The 24,534-nt window shown below is 45.7% G+C and overlaps 1 long non-coding RNA gene across 1 annotated transcript in view; it reads right to left on the minus strand.

The window, feature by feature from the left end:
- LOC122464916 overlaps positions 1-14,309 on the minus strand; it is a 20,444-nt gene extending 6,135 nt beyond the window's left edge. The window contains exons 1-2 of the long non-coding RNA XR_006289352.1: positions 13,919-14,309; positions 609-615 (exon numbers count right to left, since the gene is read on the minus strand). This is a non-coding gene — a long non-coding RNA (uncharacterized LOC122464916). The remainder of the gene's footprint in view (positions 1-608; positions 616-13,918) is intronic.
- Between the last annotated feature and the right edge of the window lie 10,225 nt (positions 14,310-24,534).

The raw sequence follows: 24,534 nt of genomic DNA on the forward strand, positions 1-24,534 counted from the left end.
GCTCTTTTACTTGTGCAAGCATGCATTGCTGCCTTGCAAGAGTGCTGTTAAGATCTAGTGGGATAAAAGTTCTTAAACTGTGGTTCAAGAAACTTTTTTTAGTTCCCTCCCCCCAACCATAGAGATCTGTCACTTGACCTGCAAATTGTACTTGTTCTAGTAGATACTTAGAATTAATCTTATAGCCTTCTGCTAGCAAGTTCCATAAAATTAAGTATGGAGGGCTAATGTAGGAAAAAACAACTACTATAAATGTTGAGCTGAAATTGCATGTTAAACTACAGAATGCTGGTTCTGAATGCAGCCTTCTCGGTGCAGTTTTCAGTAACTTCATAGCCAAAATCACAATCTAGTACAACTTGATTTGTCAGAATCAAGTAGGTACTCTGCTATCTTCCTCCAACAAGCTATTGTCCAAACTAGTTCAGTTCTGTTAAACTAAACCACCTTAAAGGTGAGGACAGAAGTTCCTTCTGAAGGGAAACCTAAACTTCTCCATTGGACTCACTGCTCTACTAAGCCACAAGGGCAGGGAATTTTTAAATTCTCTAGACTATCAAGAACTATCCTTGTGCAATTTCTTAATTCCCTCTTTTAATCGGCACTACTGGGCTGCTCTCAGTTACTTGAGGCTTTGTGCAGTGGATGGGACAAACTTCTGTTAACTTCCACTGATTGTAGTCTGACCTAGATAATCTTTACTATCCTCTTGGCATGTAAAGAAGCTACTATATTGTAGTATAGTAACCAAGATTGTATCTTAATGTAGAAATGGCTCTTCTAGCAGCCTGCTCCCAGCTAGTTGCTTCTGAATAAAGGAATTGTTGGTGTAGAGGCCAAACCCAGATCTTAGTTAAACTAAAGTTCATGTGCATTAAACCACTCTAGCACTGCTGCAATGCTTTCTGGCCAAACATCTGCCAAATAAAACATTGCTCTGGTGGCCTGAACTCACTTCTGCTGACACTTGCTGCTTGCACTAAATGTAGAGCTGGCTGCATTTCAGAGTGCTACCACACTAACCTGACTCCTCCAGAGATCCTGCAGACATAGGTGGGGAGATACTTCAGAGAAAGTGACTGACTTACTAGTCAAAGGAAAGAATCAGCTGAGTCCTCTGAATAAAATGGTGAACTAAACCCCAAGCATGGAGAGCTATACCTCACTCAAAATGGTATGAGGTGATGCTAGTATTGACAGTTTAGCTTGTACTTAAGAGCAGATTTCTTAATGCCCTTAGTAGAGATTGCACTTCTGTGCTCCTTTCAAAGGCTGTCAGTATATTCTTGGCTGGCAGACAGCAATTGTCTGAACTCCTTGGGCTGTGCTCCAGCACCATCTGTTAAAGTCTGAACACCAACCTTACTGAAACAAGTTTCTCAAAGGAAACTTGTGCTCACTTGTCCTTATGGCAAACTAAAAGTTGCAGAGGCCAGGCCAACTGATTCTTGAAACAGTACCTCATCCTCTTCCACACCCACCCCCTCAAGAAAAGTCATCTTCTCTCCTCTTCTCCCCCCCCACCCCACCAGTGGTCAGTCTTGTAAGAGCTTTGACTCTGCCAGAATGACTGAAGTCATTGATGTGGGGTCTTATTTCTGTTCTCCCCAACCCTTTCCCTCCAAGAATATGAATGTAAATGGGAGGTGGAGGTGTTACTCAAATTTTAAACACCAACTACCCCCAAGGCAAGTTTGTGGGGGTTTTTTGAATGGTAGCACTGAATCTAAACTCCAAAAATTCAGTCTAAAGTCAGCAACAGTCTGAGGTAAAATAAGCTAAGATCAACTTCATAATTAAAGTTACAAATTTGTACTACTCCATTGTAAAACTTGATGCTTTTTCCTGGAGCCTCTCTGTCTGATAAGAGGAACAGTTTTTCCATTCAAAAACAAGAGCACCAAAGTACACTTTCCTAATTTGTTTAGGAAAGTTTTCAGAAAGATGGGTTACAAACAGATCTTTGCTTCAGGAAATAGAAACTGATTTTGTTAAACTTGTAGCATTGTCATCCTAATGTGTTCTGTCAGGAGATAGTTGACTAGTTAGAGCTACAGTGTAAAATAGAGCATAATCCTGCTTATAAATATGAGCTTTGACTTGCATCTCATCTAAACCATTTTAGCTGGGGTATCACTTCTGCTCCAATACTAGCTCAAAGCAAGCTATGTGTAACTGATGCATGTGTCTTTGGCATATTTACCTGTGTCAATCTGCTCATGACTCAGCTTGAAAAGCACTGCTCTAGATTATCTCTGAGGGACCAGCAATCTTTTTCAGTGTGCATGCAGACTGGTGCTGGTCTGTGAGTCATTGGCTACCAGTCTGCAGACCACCACTTTGAGGAGCACTGATCTAGAATACCTTGCTGTTCTGCCTTCCAGGCAGTTCTGACTTGGTTGCCTAGAAACAGGCAACCATATGAAGCATGCATGGCACTTCTCCCTTTCTACCCTGTCCCCAAGATCTTAATTGTGCACACAGTTGTTAATCTCTCCTGAGTCTTTCCTTAAAGACTAAACTATAAACTTTAACAAGTCTGTAGATGCCTGTTCCTATTTGTGTACTGAAGGCGGGGTGAAGGTAAGTTGGACTTACCAGTATGCCAGAGTCCTGAGCAGGGGGCATGGCCTCAACTGGAAGGCCCAGGGCCTTAAATCCCTGGGCCCTTTAAATCTTGATTTAAAGGCCCAGGGCTCCAGCTGCAGTAGTGGCAGCTGGGAGCCCAGGGCCCTTTAAATCACCCCCAAGCTACCAGCTGCAGAGGCAGCTGGGAGCTTGGGGCAACTTAAAGGGCCCAGAGCTCCAGCTGCTGCTACTGCAGTGGAGCCCTGGGCCCTTTAAATCACTGAGGAGCCCTGGGGGCTCCTGGCTCCCACTGCTGCTCTGGCAGAGCTTTAAAGGGCCTGGGGCTCCACTGTAGTAGCAGCTGCTGGAGACCCGTACCCTTTAAATCCCTGCGGCCCAAGCCCTGGGGTAGCAGTGGCCAGGCTCCATCAGGGATTTAAGGGCTCCAGCCGCCCTGGCCCTTTCAATCCCCTCCAGAACCCCACCACCACTACCCAGGGCTCTGGCAGGGATTTAAAGGGCCCCAGGAGGGTAGTAGGGGCTGGAGCTCCGGGGCCCTTTAAATCCCTGCCGCTGCTACCCCAGGGCTTTAAATGGCCCTCTCAAAGCCGGTCCTGGTACAGCACACCAGCTCTTACCAGTACACCATACCAGCTTGCTTTCACCACTGGCTGAAGGTAGTGACTTGATCTGATGCTTATTTATGGGGGTTACACTTTGTAAACAAGGTTCTAGTCCCTTCAGGGACTACTGAATAATCTAGTCCTAGTGGTCCATGACTGACTTCTGTCTCTTTCACCCAGTTACCCCTCTGAGCCCATTAACTTTAGGCAAAAGCATGACTTCCAATAAGGTCTTCAAACAAAATACTTAGATGCCTCAATGGATGGAGAACCTACTATTAAGGTGACCAGATGTCCTGATTTTTATAGGGACAGCCCCAATATTGGGCTTTGTCTTATATAGGCACCTGTTACCGCATCCCAATCTTTCACACTTGCTGTCATGTCACCCTACCTACTATTCCCTTAGTCTGTTCTGATAGTTAATCACTCTTTTTATTCTCTTCCTCCCCCCACCCCACCAAAATACACTCACTGAGCTAGCATGAGTATAAATGTAGCTGTGGAGGTAGCCAGCCCATAGAGTATTTATCTACAGGTTTAAGCTAGTATATAATCAACATGGCTCAGCTGTTCTTCTGCCTCTACCAGTGCTAACATGCTACACATACTTATTAGGTCTCAGTGAGCTCAATAAGACTAGCACATCTGTGTACAAACAAGGGAATAGCACCCTGGGTGTAGATAGAATCCTACTCCGTAAATCTTAACCTTTAAAACCACTTCTAGGGCACTCTGTACCCCTCCAGTTTTCAATATCCCTTTTTTAAAATGTGGACACTAAAACTCCTAATGTGGTATTGGTCCAGGTAATACTATGTATAGAGGTAAAATTGCCATCCTACTGATGCACTCCTGTCCTAGAAATTGGAGGATCACATTAGCCCATTTGGGGGGGAAAGAAAAAGTCCTCTCAGAATCACTGCTTGCCAAGATAGGCCATGCCTAGAGAATGGGGGGCTAATTCCTTGTTGCAAATTTACAACTTTACAGGGATAGTCTTTGTTCAAATCTTCATAAATGATCTGGAGGATGGTGTGGATTGCACCCTCTGCAAGTTTGCAGATGACCCTAAACTGGGAGGAGAGGTAGATACGTTGGAGGGTAGGGATAGGATACAGAGGGCCCTAGACAAATTAGAGGATTGGGCCAAAAGAAATCTGAGGTTCAACAAGGACAAGTGCAGAGTCCTGCACTTAGGACAGAAGAATCCAATGCACAACTACAGACTAGGGACCAAATGGCTCGGCAGCAGTTCTGCAGAAAAGGACCTAGGGGTTACAGTGGACGAGAAGCTGGATCTGAGTCAATAGTGTGCCCTTCTTGCTAAGAAGGCTAATGGCAGTTTGGGATGTACAGGTAGGGGGGCATTGCCAGCAGATCAAGGGACGAGATTGTTCCCCCCTCTATTTGACACTGGTGAGGCCTTATCTGGAGTACTGTGTCCAGTTTTGGGCCCTACACTACAAGAAGGATGTGGAAAAACTGGAAAGCCCAGTGAAGAGCAACAAAAATGATTTAGGGGACTGGAATACATGACTTATGAGGAGAGGCTGAGGGAACTAGGATTGTTTAGTCTGCGGAAGAGAAGAATGGGGGGGGGGGGATTTGATAGCTGCTTTCAACTACCTGAAAGGGGGTTCCAAAGAAGATGGATCTAGACTGGTCTCAGTGGTAGCTGATGACAGAATGAGGCGTAATGTTCTCAAGTTGCAGTGGGGAAGGTTTAGGTTGGATATTAGGAAAAACTTTTTCATGAGGAGGGTGGTGAAACACTGGAATGCATCACCTAGGGAGGTGGTGGAATCTCCTTCCTTAGATATTTTTAAGGTCAGGCTTGACAAAGCCCTGGCTGGGATGATTTAGTTGGGGATTGGTCCTGCTTTGAGCAGGGGGTTGGACTAGATGACCCCCTGAGGTCCCTTCCAACCCTGATATTCTATGATTTCTTTGTTTGAAAGCATCCAGATTACCAAATGATCCAGAGTGCTGTGAGACTGCTCTGTCACTCTCTGCCAATCTGTTTGCAAACTCTGTTGGTACAATTTTACTTCCATATCCTTGATTTAAAATGCTGAGTAGCACAGGTTGTAGGACAGAGCCCTGTACAACACCACTAGAAACATACCCATTGACTATATAGCCAATTCTTGGTCTACATAGTACAAGGTTGGTTGGTGTAGTGCAAACTTCTAACAATGGCATAATACGAAGACAGGTTTCAGAGTAACAGCCATGTTAGTCTGTATTCACAAAAAGAAAAGGAGTACTTGTGGCACCTTAGAGACTAACCACTTTATTTGAGCATGAGCTTTCATGAGCTACAGCTCACTTCACAGTATGCATCCGATGAAGTGAGCTGTAGCTCACGAAAGCTTATGCTCAAATAAATTGGTTAGTCTCTAAGGTGCCACAAATAATGCTAAGAGTGATTCAAGTCTATACTGTTACCTTTAACAATCAAACATACTTATTTCCTTCTTTGAAACTGCATGTTGGACAAGACACTTTCCATGGAACTGTTTACTGGCACTATTTATGTCCATCAGTAGAATCACCTCAGCTCATCCATTTATTTTGCCTTGGATTGACATTACTATAACAGCTCTATAGTTGCCTGGATTATCCTGCTTGCTTTTTTTTAAAATATAGGCATAACACTTTTTAGAATTTCCCTAGTATTCAATTTTTTTTTTAAATTTCTGGGCTAGAGTGAAATCTGCTCAATCACCCTTAAATTCCAGTATGCAAGTTTTCTAGACCTTCTGACTCAAACTTATCCATGGCCTATGTCTAACATCCTTTCCCACTATTAGTTGATTGGAGAGCTCTTCATCTGAGTAATCTTGCTGCTTTCCAAGTACAGAACAGAAATGTTGTAGTAATACTGACAGAGGGGAAAACAATTTCACTATGCCCATCTGGCAATAGTCCTAGCCCAGTGTTAGGATTTCGTTTGATACTCATAAGAATACCCATACTCTCTCAGACTAATGGCCCATCTAGCACAGGGGCCCGTATGAGGAGATTCAGAGGGAATGAACAGGGCAACTTACTGAAGTCACCAATCCTGTGTCCATTTCTGGCTTCTGTCAGAGGTTTAAGGACACCTATAACATAGGATTGCATCCCTGATCAGCTTGGCTAATCATTCATGAACCTATCCTCCAAGAACATATGTAACTTTTTTCTGAACTGTTACACTTCTGGCCTTTACAACATAGCCTGGCAATAAGTTCCCCAGGTTCACTGTGCATTATGTGAAGTGTGTGGTTTTTTGTGTGTGTGTCTGTCTTTAAACTTGTTACCTATTTCAGCAGGTGTTTCCTGGTTCTTGTGCTTTGTGTAGGGGTAAATAACACTTAGCAGAAATGGTGGGTGGTGATGTTGTTTTAAAAAAAAAAAAAAAAGTTCTCCTCAGTTGTCCCTTTTCTAAGTGGAATAGTGATGACAGTCTTTAATATTTCCTTATATGGAAGCTGTTCCACGCTCCTAATTATATTCTACTTCTCTGAATGTTTTCCAATTCTAGTATCTTTCTTAAACATAGTACTCAAGGTGCAGGCATACTATGGATTTTTATATGGGCTTTAATAGATATAGTACAATAACCATTTTCTTCCCCTGATATCTTGCTTCTATTATTGCACAGTAACAGATTAGTTTTGAAAGGTATTTCTCTTCTGAGGGGGTGTGTTGCAAATTATACATGATAGGTCATGTGCAGCTCGAGTCTAGGCTGAGGCACACGAACAAAGTCCACAACAGCAGAGTTCCCAAAGATATTAAGTTTATTACGCTCAAGTGTAGTTCTCCACCCCCGCCCCCACTAGTCAGCAGGGGACCCTGAATGCAGGTTATACAAAGATTATGTACCTTTTAGCAACGTACGTTGCCCTCGTGCATCGGAAACCTTAGCCAATAGACAAACCCTTTCCTTATCTGCCACCTATCCCTGCTAGGTACATTCCCCATGCTAAACTATTACTTCAACTACACAACATGGTCCTGAAGCAATGCATCAGTAACCTAAGGCCAGGAGGCAGGGAGTTAGGAACAGACAAAGAACAGAAACCAGGAGTTGAGACAGGCTAGAAACAAGGGGGAGGGTTTTCACTGGAATGCAGTATCTAAGGAACACTCCTCCTGGTGCATGATGTGCTTGCTTTTAGACAATGTTGGGCCCCAAACCAAAATGGAATCACACATACTAACTTTTCCTTAACAGTCCCCCCCTTTTCTTTTGTACGTCAGTAAGCTATATCGGGGCTGAGTAACCGCAATGCAGGGTTAGTAGTTGCTGGCAGCACATACTACAACATTGTAGGCATACAAAAAAAAACCACAAAAGCAATAACAGCCAAAAGGACAAAATACACTGTCCCCAAGCCCCCACATCTGGCAGCCATGAGGTAAGCCAATTCCAGACCTCCTAGAATCCAGCGCTGGCATTGTCAAGGCTGGCATGGTGGAATAGGGCTGCCTGCTGTATGAGGATGTGGATGTCAGTTTCCACCTGGTGGTGCTGATTTACAAATACACAACAGCTTGAGTTAACCAGAGCACAAACCCTGCCCTGGTTTGCAAGGAGATAGTCCGGGGCTAGGCAGTTTTGCAATGTAGTTTGGGACAGCTGAGTTACTTCAATCTGAAGGGCAGATAAGGCATCTGCAGTAGTATTTGCTATTAATTCTAAAGCCGCTGAAATGTTAACTATAGCTTTTTCTAGCTCGCTTACTCCTAACCATGGCAGAAACCAACGTACAAAGGAGTGAAAGCCTGTGGGCCGTTGAGAAAGAGGGTTTAAAGAATACTTCATCAGTTTCTCCATGCTAGATTGCGGATCTCTCCCTGGGTCAGGGTCTGGTGTACTGTCCCGGCTGGTACTATAGCCCCTAAGGTACATGTACCACATCATCCTGCTGGGAGAACCTTATAAGCTGTGTGATTGCATAACCAATACCAGCCCGACCCCTCAGGGACTGGCCACGGGGCCCCAGAGTAGATGGAGGGGCCTGCTGCACCAGAGCTGATCTGGGTGGTGTCCTTGCACCCCACAAAAACTGTATTTTCCATGCCCTTACATCATGACACACATAAAGCATAATTACCCTGGGCCACCATATCAATAGACCATATTTAGATCGTAACATTCCAGTTAAATGTAGTGTTTGCCCATAGCTTAGCTTAGAGTGTTCAATTAAGAGGGATAGGTACCCCTACCAATGGGACCCCCGACCCAAATATGTGGGGTTATGAATACAAATCCAACACTGCATTCGATTTACACCCTGTTTTATGGCATGGGTTAAATTCAAAAAGCTATTGCTCTCCCATCCTTGTACTGGACTTGGGAATAGGGAGAGGAACCCCCAGGCAAACCAATGTCAGCATCCTCCTCTACACCATACAAAAAACACCACCACCAATGTAAGTCCAATAAACAGGAACACAAGAAGTCTTGGTGGGTTGTAAAGGTCCCAATAGCTGGAAAACTCAGTCCATGGGTTGGTAGTGGCGTTCATTCGTGAAGTGGCTCATCCAATGGCTTGTCAGGTGGGGGTCCCAGCGCCAACTTAACGTAGCTATGATGGATCCAGGAACCTTTACCTGCAACTTTTAAAGCAGAATAAGTATATAACAGAACCTGGTACGGCCCCTCCCTCCAGGGGGTCGGTGTGGGGGATCTTTTTTACCATTACCCAGTCCCCTGGGTTAAAAGAATGAACCTATAATCCTAAGGGAGCAGTTTGAAACAATTGAGCTTCAGACTGGTTGTCAGTCAGCTCCTTTTGCAGTCTGGCAACATATCTGGCCAAAGTTTCATCTCCATCCAGGAGGCTAGCATGTGCAGGAACATAAGTTCCCAGGACTAAAGCTGGTCTCCTAAACAACACCTCAAATGGGGACAGGCCTAGGGGCATGCGTGGGATTCGTCTTATGTGCCATAAGACTATAGGCAAGGCATCTGGCCACTTAAGTCCGGTCTCCTTACAGAACTTCGCTACCGTTGTCTTTATTGTTCGGTTAGCATGCGTTCCGCCTGACCTGCAGACTGGGGGTGGTACGGAGTATGTAATTGTCAAATAATCGCCAAGCACCGGTACGATTCCTCCATAATCCTTGCAGTAAAACGTGAGCCCTGATCTGAATCGATGACTTCAGGGACACCAAACCTGGGTACAATGTCTTTCATTAAAAACTTTACCACGGATCTCGCGTCTGCCTTTCTGGTTGGTATTGCTTCAGGCCATCCGGAAAGTTGGTCCACTATAACAAGGAGGTGGTGGTGAAACCCTGAGTTTTTAGGCATTTCTGCATAGTCCATCTGCAAGTGTTGAAACAGGAAGTTTGCCCAGGGTCTCCCCCGCTTTGAGTTGGCAATGAGCCGAGTCTTAGCAGAGAAGGCCAGGCACGTAGGGCATGAGCCGAGAGCCTGCTTCACCGCTGGATAGACATGGGGCGCCGCCCAAGATTTTAGTATAGCAGCCGCCGTGCCCTGGATACCAGCGTGACCCAAGGAATGAACATAATAAGCAGCTGGGAGTAGATAACAGCGGGGGAGAATAGGTTTGTTCCCGATTTGCCAAACCTTGTCGGGGCCCTCAGAACCCTCCCAGCATTTTCAGTCTCAAAGCTCCTCTGAGGATATGTCAGCATACAACGGCGTCCAGTCAGCAGGCGGGAAGGGCGTATCCAGGGGGAGGGAAGCTGAAACCAGGAGGGGCTGTAGAGCTGCAGCTTTCGTGGCTGAGTCAGCTAATGCGTTGCCCTGGGATACAAAAGAATTAGGGTGCCTATGCACATAAGAGTGAACCACCGCCACCTGGCGAGGGGCCTGAATGGCATCCAAAAGGGCAGAAATTAGAGGGCCATTAGCAATTTTTGTGCCTGAGGAGGTTAAAAATCCTCGTTGTTTCCAGAGCTGGCCCGTAGCATGACAAACACCAAAAGCGTACTTAGAGTCTGTGTAAATAGTAACAGTCCTTCCCGAAGACAACAAACAAGCCATGGTAAGCGCGTATAACTCTGCACCCTGGGCTCTGAAGGAAGGTGGTAGGGGGGCAGCCTTGATAATGTCTGCCTGAGAGGTAACTGAATAACCTGAGACCCGGTGGCCATCCAAATAGTACAAGGACCCATCGGTGAAAAGGAGTAAATCGGGTTTGGTTAAAGGGGAGTCAGCTAAATCCGGGCGAGGCTTACCATCCTGCGTGGCGACATCCATCCATACATGGTGAGGGGTACCGTCCTCCAGGAGGGGCAGCATCATGGCTGGATTGAGGACGTTGCAGCGGCGTAAAGTAACGTTGTCAGCAGCCAACAGGATTCGTTCATATTTATGAGCCCGCTGTGGAGACAATGCCTGTGTAGAATGTTGTTTTAAGAGAACCTCAACCTCGTGAGGGACCCAGACAGTCAGAGGGTGCCCCAAAACAATAGGTCGTGACCGTTCAACCATGACAGTGGCAGCGGCAATCGATCGCACACAGGAGACAGAGCCCCGAATGACAGGGTCCAGCTGCACTGAGTAATAGGTTACGGAGCATGGGCGATCCCCCAGGTATTGCAAAAGGATGCTGCTGGCCACCCCCTGGTGTTCGTGAGTGAAAAGAGAACATGGTTTACCGTAATCCGGGAATCCCAAGGCGGGCGCAGAGATCCGAGCCTTCTTGGTGGATTCAAAAGCGGCTTCCATTTCCGGGGTCCAGGAGACAGGATCGGGGGTCGATGTTGTGGTGGCCTGGACTAGGCGTTTGACCAGTTCCCCAAAGGCCACTATCCAGGGTCGACAGAACCCCGCAGCCCCCAAGAAAGCCCGTAACTGCTTTTTTGTAACCAGGCGCAGGCAATCCCAGATTGCCTGCACCCTGTCAGGAGAGAGCAAACGCTCTCTGGGCCGAATCTCAAAGCCTAGATAAATTACCTGATCTTTGCACAGCTGCAATTTGGATGGAGATGCACAATGACTCTTATTGGCTAGGACAGTAAGCAAAATAACAGAGTCAATTAACCATGCATTGTAATCAGAGGCAGCAATTAACAAATCATCCACATATTGAACTAGGACAGACGAACTAGGCAAGACAATATCTTTTAAATCCTTGGTGAGAATCCAGGAAAAAATAGTGGGGGATCCTGAAAACCCTTGGGGAAGACGCGTCCACGTTAGCTGCTGGCCCTTCCAGGTGAACGCGAACAAATATTGAGAATCGGGGTGCAAAGGGATACTGAAAAATGCCGCACACAAATCTACGACAGTAAAACAAGTGGCTGACTGAGGAATCAGTGTTAGAATGGTGCTCGGATCAGGGACAACTGGATGGGGTGCTATAACATAACCATTTATAGCCCCTAAATCCTGAACAAACCGATAGACTGGACGCCCGTCCGGTCCCGGTTTAGGCTTCCTTACAGGAAGAATGGGAGTATTACAGGGAGAACTGCCGGGGACTAAAACCCCCTGAGTCAAATAGCTGTCAAAAAGAAGAGAAATGCTCTCCTCCGCCTCCCTCGGCAAGGGGTATTGTTTCATGGAGGGAGGCGGTCCGTCCCTTGTTTCTAGACTGACTGGGATGGCTGATTTAAGAAGACCCACATCGGTAGAATTCGTGCTCCACAAACTGTGGGGAACACTGGACAATTCAGAGGGGACATCAGGAACAGGGGTAACCGATGCCATAAGAGAAGCAACAGCCGAGTCCAGGACGGACATGCGGAGCCCCTCAGGGGCGCAGTATATGTGTACCCCCAGTTTGCTCAGCACATCCCACCCGAGAAGGTTCGCGGGGCCCTCTGGCATTACAACAAATCTATGTGGCAACTTTAAAGAACCAAGGGACAGGGTAGGATAGGGGAGCCGGGCACGGATTGCCCTCTATACCCTGCACCCAAACTTTGGTATCGGAAAGAGAGCCCGGAACAAAAGTTAAAGTGGAGAGCGTGGCACCGGTATCTACTGAAAAAGGCACAAGCTGTTCCCCAACTTTTAAATAAATTTGCGAGTGGAACCCCAAATCCCATTCCAACTCTCCCAAGGTTCCCAAAATCTCCGCCTCTAGTCACTGGGGGTCAACAAGGTCCTGGGGAGCATTAGGGGGAAACCACTGAAGAGCAACAGGGGAAAGAGAAGAGCCAGCCTCAAGCTGACTTTGCCCAGGGGGCCCTCTAAGAAGTAGGGGGCATTCCCTCTTCCAGGGCCCTGGTTGCTTACAATAATTACAATTCCCATTTTGTGGTCCACCCCAGCCTCCGCCCCCGTCCCGTTCCCGGCCCTTGCCCTCTGCCTCTCGTATTACCACGTCCCTGCCAATGCTGATTTTCCAGAGGGACCTGCAATGCAGCCACCAACATACTTACCGCCTCTTTCTTTTGTTTACGTTTCTCTTTAGCTTTCTCCTCATCCCTTCCATTAAACACAAAAGTGGCCAGGCGCACTACTTCGTGCAAGGGCTTTCCTAGCCAATCGGGAACATGCTTTGAAAAATATTTTTTTATATCTGACGTTGCCCGATCAACATAGAAGGAGACGAGACCACCACAGGACGGTTTTCCTCCGCTTCAGGGTTTATATCGCCCCCATACACCCCGAATTGTTTGGACAACTGAGACAAAAAGTCAGAGGGGTGCTCATTAAGCTCCTGCTGGCATTTGCGGATTTTAGACCAAATAGCCGTTTTACTACCAGCTTTACGTATAGCCTCCAAAAGACCGTTCTTACCAGCCTTTAAAAGGCCCATTTGGTTGGTCATACTGGGATTCCAATTGGAATCAGTCAGGGACCAAGGAGTCCGGGTATTATCCTCCCCTGCCCAGCGCCAATTGAAACCAGAATGGAATATTTCTCATTAGGGGTGAAAAGTGTGTCCAGGATTACCTGAACATCTCCCCATGTAGGATTGAACGCAGTAAACAGAGACCGAATGGTTTGCAGAACCTTCTCTGGGTCGTCACGCAGGCGGGGCATCTGCTGTTGCCATATTACTAATTGCCTGGGCCAAAGGGGCGGTGAACATGGGGGAAGACGATCTGTTCACTGTCGTCCGTACCATGGCTAACAAGGGGTTGTTGAACGAGGGGAGCTTGCAGAGCAACCGGCGGGTCAATAGTGGGCCTGTACGGGTTGGGGGTGGCAAGCAAGGAGGTGACGGGCATAAGTCAGAAAGCCGAGGATAAGCCGGAGGAGGGGCAGAAGCAGGCATAGCACAGAGCGGGGCTGGAGACCCCTGAGATAAATAAGAAAAGGAGGAGGAAAGAGGACGTCCTTTCACAAGCGCATAAGACCAGTTGTCCCATACATACCAATAATTCATCTGGGCTGGAGCTTTGTCCTCCAGCCTTTTCCTCAGCGCTGTTAATTTTTCCCCAGCAAAGGACCCATCCGGTGGCCATTCGAGAGGTGTTTGAGCTGTTAGTGCTGGCCACTCAACCTTGCACAAGATTACAGCTTTCTTTTTACCTAACCCATGGGTACCAGAAATATTCCTCCAATTCTCGAGAATTTCAGCCAAAGGGGTCCCCTTACTTACACTCTGCCCAGAACCCATAATGGGCTACCAAAAAGGACACCAAATGTGCCACCTTATCACCTAAGCGACGGCTCACACTCCCGCTCCTCAGAGTTCTCAAAGGTGAACTCACCCTGTGCCAGCTGGAGCTGTCCAAGAGGAGGAGTGCGGTCTCGCTCGTCGGGGCGAGCCTAGAGTCCCTTCGTGGTCGCCAAGAACTGTTGCGAATTATACCTGATAGGTCACGCGCAGTTCGAGTCTAGGCTGAGGCACACGAACAAAGTCCACAACTGCAAAGTTCCCAAAGATATTAAGTTTATTACGTTCAAGTGTGGTGCCCCCTGCTAGTCAGAAGGGGACCCCGAATGCAGGTTATACAAAGATTATATACCTTTTAGCACAGCATGTTGCCCTCGTGCATCGGAAACCTTAGCCAATAGACAAACCCTTTCCTTATCTACCACCTATCCCTGCTAGGTACATTCCCCATGCTAAACTATTACTTCAACAACACAACATGGTCCTGAAGCAATGCATCAGTAACCTTTCTTATCAGGATGAGAGGCCCACATCACAAGGCCAGGAGGCAGGGAGTTAGGAACAGACAAAGAACAGAAACCGGAAGTCGAGACAGGCTAGAAACAAGGGGGAGGGTTTTCACAGGAATGCAGTATCTAAGGAACACTCCTCCTGGTGCATGATGTGCTTGCTTTTAGACAATGTTGGGCCCCAAACCAAAATGGAATCACATATACTAACTTTTCCTTAACAGGTGTGTGGGGGAAGGGGGGAGGTGAGTTAACTCTTTGCCACTCAGGCTTGGAAGAATATTCTTCCAAGCCTATGTCCTAGACCAAGGTTGAGAGCTCAGAATATTTTGTTCATTTTATACACTTTCAAGTTCTTCATTACATCAGTCTAGTCCCACTGTTTACCAACACCTCATGGGTACTGGTCCTAGGAGCATCATTATTGTTGATGTTTCAGTGTCATATTATTCCTTTTCATGATTGTTGCCATATACCAATGAATTTTGTGATCTACATGAACTCAACTACCAGCAGTTAAAAGCTCCCCTTGTCTTTTCTGATAACAATGAGTAAAGTGGAGCTGCTAGGGCTGTCTAACCTCTTACTAGTTTGCTTGATTTTTGTTCTGTTCTTACACCAGCCTCTTTCAAAATGAATGTACTTTTAGTCTGTTTTTCCATTGATGCCAGACCTTAATGGAGAAATAAAGAGCGTTTAATACCCTTTCATCAAGAAAACCATTCCTGAGCGAGCAACCATCAATCTGACTTGCAGTTGTACATTGCAGACTGCATGATATACATATGATTCTATTGATTTTGAACTGAACATTAAAGCAGAAACTTAGTGGAGTTTTTTTGGGTCAACTGGAGCAATAAAGCAGAGGTATGTCTGCTGCCAAAGTGTGATATCTTTATTCTCATGGGAAGGAACATTTATAATCTTCAACCCTGTGCTCTGTAAACAAGCATCACTCCCTTAAAGCAGGCTACTCTCACATCTCAACTCCATCTTAAAGCTATACTGTAATGTAAAAACTGTTTCTACAATTTCCTGCTAATTCACTTTTTAACAGAAACACCATGGCCATAGTCAAAGCAGTATGGTTCTTAGTACAAGTGTGGGTGTGGAAGGATGGGCCCTCTTTTAAGGGATGGGATTTGTTCTGTTCTCTGCTGTATTGCATGGTTTATAAACATTTTCAATAAAACTCATAACTATGTAGCTAAGCGCTCTTGATTTTTAAGGTGCTCCTCCTTGCCTTAGAGTCAAAACCACTTGGCAGAGCTATGACCTATTGATCAGCTTTAGTAAAATGGTGTATCTGCCCCCTTCTCAAGGCAATGACCTAAACTTTGTCAATCAACTTTCACACCTCTGAGCTGCTACCCTCCTGCTGCTACTACGAATGTCTGTGAAGTCAGAGATCATGGGAGATCTTCAACTATCCAAGGGATTTTTGGAGTACTGCCCTCTGAATCATTCAATAAGGTTTGTGCTGCTGATTTCCCTTTTCACTCTTCAAAATTTGTCCATGTGGTAAGTAATCCTGGGCAGGTACAAACAGATGCAGCTCATAGCCTACTTGCAGTAATCGCTCACCCTTCACTGAGAGTTCTAGGGCTTTTGTTCAAATAAAATGAGTCTCTCTAATCTGAATTACCACTGTGTACTGCAGTCGTGCTCTGGATCCCTACTCGACATGTGTAACAAAAATCCCTATCTCCAGTAGTCCATGATGTAAGCAAATCTCTTTAGATCATAGAGAACCTACACACCCATTCCCTCCCCCATTCTTCAACATAGCTAGTTCATCCTCTTGCTGTCTTTTAAGGTCACTAAAAGCAGTAGGGAAGTTTAACTTCATTATTCTTCTTTATTGCTTTGAAAGAGAAAAGTCCTCTTCATCAACAGGTGCCTAGTGTTCCCTTTCATGAAGCAAAAAGAAAAGGAGTACTAGTGGCACCTTAGAGACTAACCAATTTATTTGAGCATAAGCTTTCATGAGCTACAGCTCACTTTTAGCTCACGAAAGCTTATGCTCAAATAAATAGGTTAGTCTCTAAGGTGCCACTAGTACGCCTTTTCTTTTTGCGAATACAGACTAACACGGCTGCTACTCTGAAATCTTCATGAAGGTAACTTCCACTGCTGAGCTAGCACCATGATCTGAAAAGGGGCGAGGCAACAGACTATGGTCAAAGTCAAATAGCATATGCTCATTCAATAGTTGTGGTTTTGTCCTTTTTAATTAATAAATTAAACATTAGGCAATTTTTAATGCATTTTAAAAGTCAGCTAAGTGCAGAGAGGTTAATAATGTAGGTTTGGGGGTAAAATTGGACAAGTTTAATGTCTTTATGTGAATTAAAATAAAACCTATTTCATCATACCTACAACCCTGTTCATTAGTGGTCTTGTAATAAAACTCCCATTAAATCAACTGGGTTAAGATTCACCATTAGTTTCAGACAGCTGGAAAACCCTCTACAAATGGAACAAAAGTTTATTTTAAACAGTAAATCTTTTTATAAGGAAAATGGTATTAAACAACCTCTCCACCTCAGGTGCCTGTTTAAATTAAAATTCAGGAACTGGCTGCCTTGTTTTAAATTTTAAAAATAACAACAAAAACCCCCACAAGTGTTGAATCAACACCTACCTGCCTTTTAAGTGGCCATTTTATGACCACATACTTTTCCCACTGGTGGTTAGGATGTTATTTTTATACCCCTGTTAACACAAGTTTGAAAGGAGATCAGTCTTCATTGTTTAGGCTTCATGTCTACTGCACATTTCAACAGGTGAATGATAAAAGACCAAGTGAAAAGAAACATCTAGTGACTATTTTGATAAGAAAACAGAAACATTTGCAGAAATGTATCACAGTTATTACCACTTGAAATAAACTCGGGTAAGTTTTGTTATTTCAGCTCATGGCTGGAGCTATTGCCTCAATATTTCTCATGTTTAATGTCTATGAACACTGAATTTAGATTAGGGTAAACCTTTCAAAATGAACTATATCTTGGCATTTTTTAAAAAAGAGAGGTTTACAGTATTAGGGATTTTTGGTATTTGGCACTGAACTATAAAAAATATTGCAAAATTAAAAGGGGGGGAAAGCAGCTAAATGTCCTCTCTCCTTTTCTTCCCCTCAGTCTATACACTGGGACACTAGGGTCCAGTAGTTAGGGTACTAGCCTAGGCCTTAGAAGACCTGGGATAAATTCCCTGTTCCACTACAGAATTACAGTGTGACTTTGGATGATGCGCTAGGCCTCTCTGTCCGTTTTCAGCTTCTAACGAAGATACTAGAATCACTGACCCCACAAAGGTGATGTTAAATACAGAGGTGCTCAGATACTAGTGGCATGGGGGCAATATAGGTACTTTAAATAACTGGGGCCTGTAAACCAGCTTCAAAGGGGCTACAGTATTGGAGGAAAGGGCCCTCTGAGTGGGGACCCCTACACAAGGTCCACGGAGTAGTGGTGTCTGTTATTCTAGTGAAATAGTGCGCGCGCGCGCACACACACACACTCACCCACAGCCAGGGAATATGCTGCAGCCCTATGGCCTTTTCTAGGTTTGGGATTATCCTCTTTAAAAGCACAATTACATGTAACCCAGTTGTTTAACCATAGCAATTTGTTAGATGCTCACATGCAGCCTTTCAGTTTAGAATCGCAAAGTACATTACACATGCTAACTAAATCAGTCTCTCCACACAGCTGAGAGTAATAGTATTATAACCATTTTATATATAGGTAAACTGAAGTAAAGAAATTAAGTGAGTTGCCAAAACACATTGTCAGCGGGAGAGCTGGCAACAGAAGGTAGAGTCCTGCCTCTAGCTACTTTGTTCTAACCACTCTGCCATAAGGTCAGTCCCTCATGCATATAAATAAAAGATCACAGTTAAAGAGGTAGCATATTTTCCCTGCTGGCTGGGGATAGGTGCAGGGTCCCTCCTCCTGCGCTGTAGTAATAAATTGAGAAATCACTCTCCACTGATGACTGCAATGTACAGTTTCTGAAATGTATATGAGCAGTGTGCTGCCCAACTTTCCCAGTGCAGTCTAATTATAACATTATTAATAAACTATTTATACAGAGTAAAGAGTAATTAGCAAAAAGTAGGGAAAGCTCACACATGATTCTCGTTCATGAGACACAGGGAAAAGAACTTGGTCAATCCAAAAACCTGCCCTGACCCTTTTCAGTAGCTCCTCCAGCTGGCATCCAGAAAGTGTCCGGTGGAGGGCAACAAAAATGATTAGGGGACTGGAACACATGACTTATGAGGAGAGGCTGAGGGAACTGGGATTGTTTAATCTGTGGAAGAGAAGAATGAGGGGGATTTGATAGCTGCTTTCAACTACCTGACGGGGGTGCCAAAGAGGATGGATCTAGACTATTCTCAGTGGTAGCAGATGACAGAACGAGGAGTAATGGTCTCAAGTTGCAGTGGGGGAGGTTTAGGTTGGATATTAGGAAAAACTATTTCATTAGGTGAAGCACTGGAATGGGTTACCTAGGGAGGTGGTGGAATCTCCATCCTTAGAGGTTTTTAAGGCCCGGCTTGACAAAGCCCTGGCTGGGATGATTTAGTTGGGGATTGGTCCTGCTTTGAGTAGGGGGTTGGACTAGATGACCTCCTGAGGTCCCTTCCAACCCTGATATTCTATGATTCCAGAACTCAGAAAACAGCAGTCATATAAAATAGCTGCAAGCTAAGAGCAATTTAAGGAAGTATCTGGTGACCTCTAGTCCAGTGGTTTAGCTTTTGGTGCCAAACATTGGTCTCACTGAAATTTGTGGCAAAATTTCCGTTGGCTTCAGTGAGACCAGGATTTAGCCCTTGGGAATTAGTATCAATACAAACCTAGATTAATTACATTTTTTATATCAGCGGTTAGGTAGCACACTGACTTTCCCCTTTCCCATCCCACCTCCTTTCCTTCCTTTTCTTCTGGAAAGGAGAGTCCAACAGCAAACTGTCTTAATCATTGGCATGCAAATTATTTTATTTGCTGTTTGTTTTTTCATTGAACTTCCTCATCTCTTTGCAGCTAGTGTGTGTGCATAGTCCAGGGTTTTTCCTCTTCAACTCAGTATAAGTTTTGAAAGAGAGAGAACATGCCTTATAAAATAATAATATCTAAGCCAAGTGTGCAACAACTGATACTTGGTTCATCCTGTCTGTGGGTATAAGGAAGATGATCAGAAAATTGAAAAAGGGGAACCATTGTGTTATGGCTACTTCTTCCCCTTTGCCTGGTGATTTTAAAATATTTCTATCTCAGTTACTGGTTTGAAACATTAAAGTCCCCAAAAGATCTAATGTTCTCTTCTTTCCTGTCCTGGGCCTTGCTGTGTGATAAGTAATACAGTCCCAGGAGCAACAGAGCTGTTCTACACTGACAGACTCTTCTTAGTTCCCAGGCAGAGGGCCTCCTGACGGAGCCCTGCAAGGAACATGAGCCAGCTAGGAAGGCTGGAGTGTGGAGAACAAGTCTGCTAGAGAAACGCTTCAACTGGGACAGGACTAAGAACCCTGCACCAAGCGTTGTGAACCAGCTAGGAAGTCTGGGTGGGAGTTCTTATGTTTCCTTGTGAACTTTGTTGTTAAACCCAGACCCCAAGAAGAGTTGTTATATGATACACCTATGTTGAATTTATAGGAGAGCCCAAGAGGGGGAACTGAGGCAGCAGTCAGACCAGACAGATGGTTTTGCTACGCTCCAAGTGCTGTATAAACATTAAGGGTTTGATCATTTCTGGCTTTGCCTTGCACACTAAGCCCAAGCTCTTCTGTCCACACACAAATCAGTCTGACTCAGGTCCACAAGCCCTCAGCACTCAGGTCCTAGAGCCCTGCTAAGGGGGGTGGTCAGAGCCCAAGTGCCCCTGTGACTTGGATCCGAGCCCTGTCATTTTGCAGCATGGACGCCAGTCAGGCCACAGACCCATCAGAAGGTTCTGTGTAGCGCAGTGTGGACACAATCACAGGCTTGGAAATACTGAGTCCAGAAGCCCAGGTCCCCAAACCCAGACTTGGTATGCAGTGTAGGGTATGTCTACACTGCAATGTAAGCCCATGCTTAGTAAAACTCAAGCTAGCAGCCACTGGGTTTGTTAACCCAGGGTTTGAGGGTCTGCACTCGTCTGTAACTCGAGGTTAGGAATTGTTGAACCATGGTCCCAACTTGGGGCTCCAGTGTCTTCACTGCATTATGCGAGCCTGAGTCCAACCACCCATATCCCAGACTTCCTGGTGCCCATCCAAAATGTGGCCACTCTAGCCTTTATTCATGGTGCAGTGTGGGAAAACTTGACTGTCCAGGGGACAAAAAGTTGGCCCATGGGATTGTGGGATACTTTTGGTGGACTTCCAGTGGGGCTGCATCTCTACTGCAAAGCAATAGGGCTTGAACCCTGGGTCCCTCCCACCTGGACTCAGGCTTGGACCCTCCACTCCCATGGGATCCTCAGGGCATGCACACTGCAGCCTCACTTTAGGCTGCCAGGTCATCCAGATGCCAATGTCCTGCCTAAGCCCCAGAGTGACTCATGAACCAGCCATGGGGCCTGAGCCAGCAGGTGTGCTCAGAAACTGCCTACCAGAGCAGGTCACACGCAAGAGGTGGAACTGGGCACCTTATAATTTTCAGTGTGGGATGTGGATAATTTTCACATGGGATGTGGAAGGCCCAGGTTCAAGTTTGCCTTTCCTCTCTTTTTTGGCCCAATTATTGTTAAATATTTATGCGTGGAGGACAAGTTATTGGGCAAGCGAGTATGATTCTGTTGTCCAATGGTTAGAGCACCCACCTGGCAGTGGGGAGGCCATCGGTTCAATCTTTCTGCTCCCATCACTCTTTCATTAGTTATCCAGCATCCAAGTACTTCAAGAAGAGAGACTGAGGGAGCCCCACATAAAAATATCCCAGAGCTCAGTGGTCAGAGTGCTCTCCTAAAAAGTGGGGAAACCTCTGTTCAAATCCTTGCCTTCCCCTTCTGGCAGAGAGAGGGGGGACTTGAGCCTTGCTCTAACCACTGGGCTTAAAGTCATACAGCTCCTCCTCCTTCTGTCCCCCACCCCCTCAAAGGGGCTTAGCCGCCTAACTGCAGCTGTCAGGTTTCTGTTTGTGGCATGTTAAAGTGACATAGGCATCTCCCTGCAGCCTGCCTGTAGGTACCTATCTCCAGGAGAGGGGTGTGTGCTAAGCATCTCCCCATAGGCACTGACTCTGTGGAGCACCCACAGAAAATTTTTGGCAGATGCTTAGCACCCACCGGCAGCTAACCTCCTCGCCTCCCCCCCAGCGCCTCCTGCTCACTGGCAGCCCCGCTGATCAATTTCTCTGCCTCCCGCCCAATGCAGATCAGCTTTTCCGTGGCATGCAGGAGGAGCTTGGCAGGAGGGGGACGAGTGGGGATGGGGAGCGCTCAGAGGAGGGGGCGGAAAGAGATGGGGCGGGGATGGGAAGACGCAGAGTGGGGTGGGGCCTTGGGTGAAGGGGTGGAGTGGGATGGAGTGAAGGCAGGAAGAAGCGGGATGGGGTGGGGTGGGGAGCGGTGCCTGGGTGGAGCTGGGGTCGAGCACCCTTCCTACAGAGGACGTCGGCATCTATGCATCTTCCATTGGCTCCCCACCTAGTGTGCTGGCTTTTGTGGTTCACAGTCCAAGGTGCCCACTTCTCCCACTTCATTCCATCGGGAACCTAGATGCCTCACTCCATTTCGTGGATTGCATGGCTGTTCTTGCGATTTTTAGGGGCCTAAATGTTAGGCCCCCAAGATGCCCAGCATTGCAGTGCCTAAGTCTCTTCATGGCTCCCACCCTTCGGCTATGTCCATGCTTACGGCTGTGAGTCCCAGCTGGTGGAGGCATACTGGGGCTAGCATTCAACAAACGACCTCGCTAAAAATAATAGTTCACAAAGTAGTGAGTGGCAGCATGGACTAGCCACCTGAGTATGTAGCCATGGAGTCCGGACGGTTTTGCACTCGGGGCAGCTAGCCTGTACTGCTGCCCAAGCTACCACAGTGACCCTTCTATTTTTGATGTCCTAGCTCATGAAAGTTGGCACAAGTATGTCTGTCTGGGAAGCGCACCCTCACCTCCAAGTGTAGACATAGCCTAAGTGACTTACTGGGTCCCACAGGAAGTCTATGGCAGAGCCAGGAACTGGAGCCAGATATCCTGAGTTCCAGTGCATGGCCTTAGACCTGCTCTTTCTCACTGAGAAAGGAGCATTTCCATCCTGACACCTTGGCTCCTATGTAGGGTCTGGTCAAAAGCTGGTCCTTGTGCAATGCCCAATGCTGCTGCTGGCACTAGTCACCCCAGATTGGGTTTGAAGGATAGGCAGCAAGTGGGCCCATGGTTCTGCTCCCGTTTCATACCAGCAGAGGTGGCCCTATGGGGTGTAGGGACATTAGGCTGCAGCATTCTCTGGAGCTGTGGGAGGCACGGATTCTGAGACATACACAACACCTGCAGGCGTCCCTCCTGGGGCAGTGCTTTTCCACACAGCCCCCGCTGATATGGTGCTATGTACCAATATCTCTTAAAAGTCCCCTGTGAAACAGCTAAGTAGTAGTATCTTCATTTAACAGATGGGAAAACTGAGGCCCAGAGGCTACGTGACCTGACCAAGGTCAAACACTGAGTCTGGCAGAGCTAGCAATAAGAGCCAGGGTTCTTGCCCGCTATTCCATGGCTCTAATCACAAGGCCCTCCTTATCTCCGGTAACACTGGTTTTACTGATTATTTTAGTTTGTGGGGGATTAAAGAACTAGGCGTGAATCAAAAATCACAGTAAAGACTGTATCTAGTCTGACTTTTAGGATTTGTCAGTCTCTGTACTGCTACATCCTGGACACAGTACAGCAGTTGTACAAATTTATATGCAGGAATTTTATATGGTTAGTGAAGTATATGGTTTCTGTGTGATATGTGCCTATGTTCTGCCTTGATAATCTAATAGGTCTTCTTTATTTGTGCTGTGATTACTCATCTCTCAGGATGCAGGTGAGATCGCTCAGCTTGTTTCACTGAACACACAAGTTGGACTGGAAACCTAGCCTGAGTTAAAACAGATTTGGAGCATATGGAATACTTTTAAAAATGTGGCTTGTTATTGACGTCAGAGACATATTCTATTTACAGCACAGTATTGAACTCAGCTATGTATTTCAGCCACTATATGAATGACATGCTGAACATATAGATATGCACGTACCATGCTAAAATAACATTGTGTCAGATCAAGCCTAGCCTTGGAAAAACACATTCCAGGGACAGATTTATCCCCCAACCCCACTGCCCCCCAACAACTGAATGTCTCAGAATATGTAAAGAGAAACGAAAGAGCTGGGAAACATACAGTAAAGAAATAACCCTTTAGTGCTCAAATTTAACATGTTATGTCCCCCAAGAACACAAAACAGGAATCCAACGTAGTGACACTCATCTATTCACCCTTCCCATGTACACAGTATGCTGTACATCCCTAGATTCTGTGTAAAATAATGGTGCTGCCATGGTTATGTCTTATATCCCAGGGCTGGGAAAGGGTTAACCCACTTTGTTCTGCTCCACAGAGCTCAGACCTGCATTGCAGCAGTGCACCAGTTCTTCTCCTCTTTCAGTCCACTCTGCATATTGCTGGCCTCCGAGTGCAGAGCGAGGGCTTTCTGAATGAATTTGGAGGAACATATATAATGCAAACTTTTCTTCTCACTGTATAAATGTGATGTAGCCTGTGTTGCATCTATCACGGAAAGTCAAAGTAATTTAAGATCTGAACTGTTTCCTGGTTATAGAGAAAGCAGAACAAACTGTTCTTGGCTGCAGGAAACTGCTGATCTTTTGACATGGAGACCTTACAGTTACCCTAGGTTTCAAAAGCACCTAGAGTGTGAACCTTGCAAAATTCTGTAACTTGAAGTGATTCACTGAGATTAAACATTTAGATTCTGGCTGGCTGAGTTGTGGGAAGAGGGAGGGAGAGAAAGAGGAGGTCATGATCTAATCTAGCCCTCTGATAAAAGGCCCACAGAATTTAATACGAATTTAACCAATCAGGTTCTATATACAGTAAATATGTTTCTATAGAAATTATTAAAACAAATAGAATTTAAGAGAGAATATCTTCATAGCATTTTAAACCATTCTATAGAATTTAATATCCCTGCTGTGAAAACTTGTAGGCAAAGCTTGACAATTCTGTGAGAGGTTATTTTCTATTAGATTCTATATGGATCTAAGAATCAGTCATTATTGGAATATG

Source organism: Chelonia mydas, chromosome 3 (assembly GCF_015237465.2).
Source record: "Chelonia mydas isolate rCheMyd1 chromosome 3, rCheMyd1.pri.v2, whole genome shotgun sequence".
In the NCBI taxonomy this organism is placed as follows: domain Eukaryota; kingdom Metazoa; phylum Chordata; order Testudines; family Cheloniidae; genus Chelonia; species Chelonia mydas.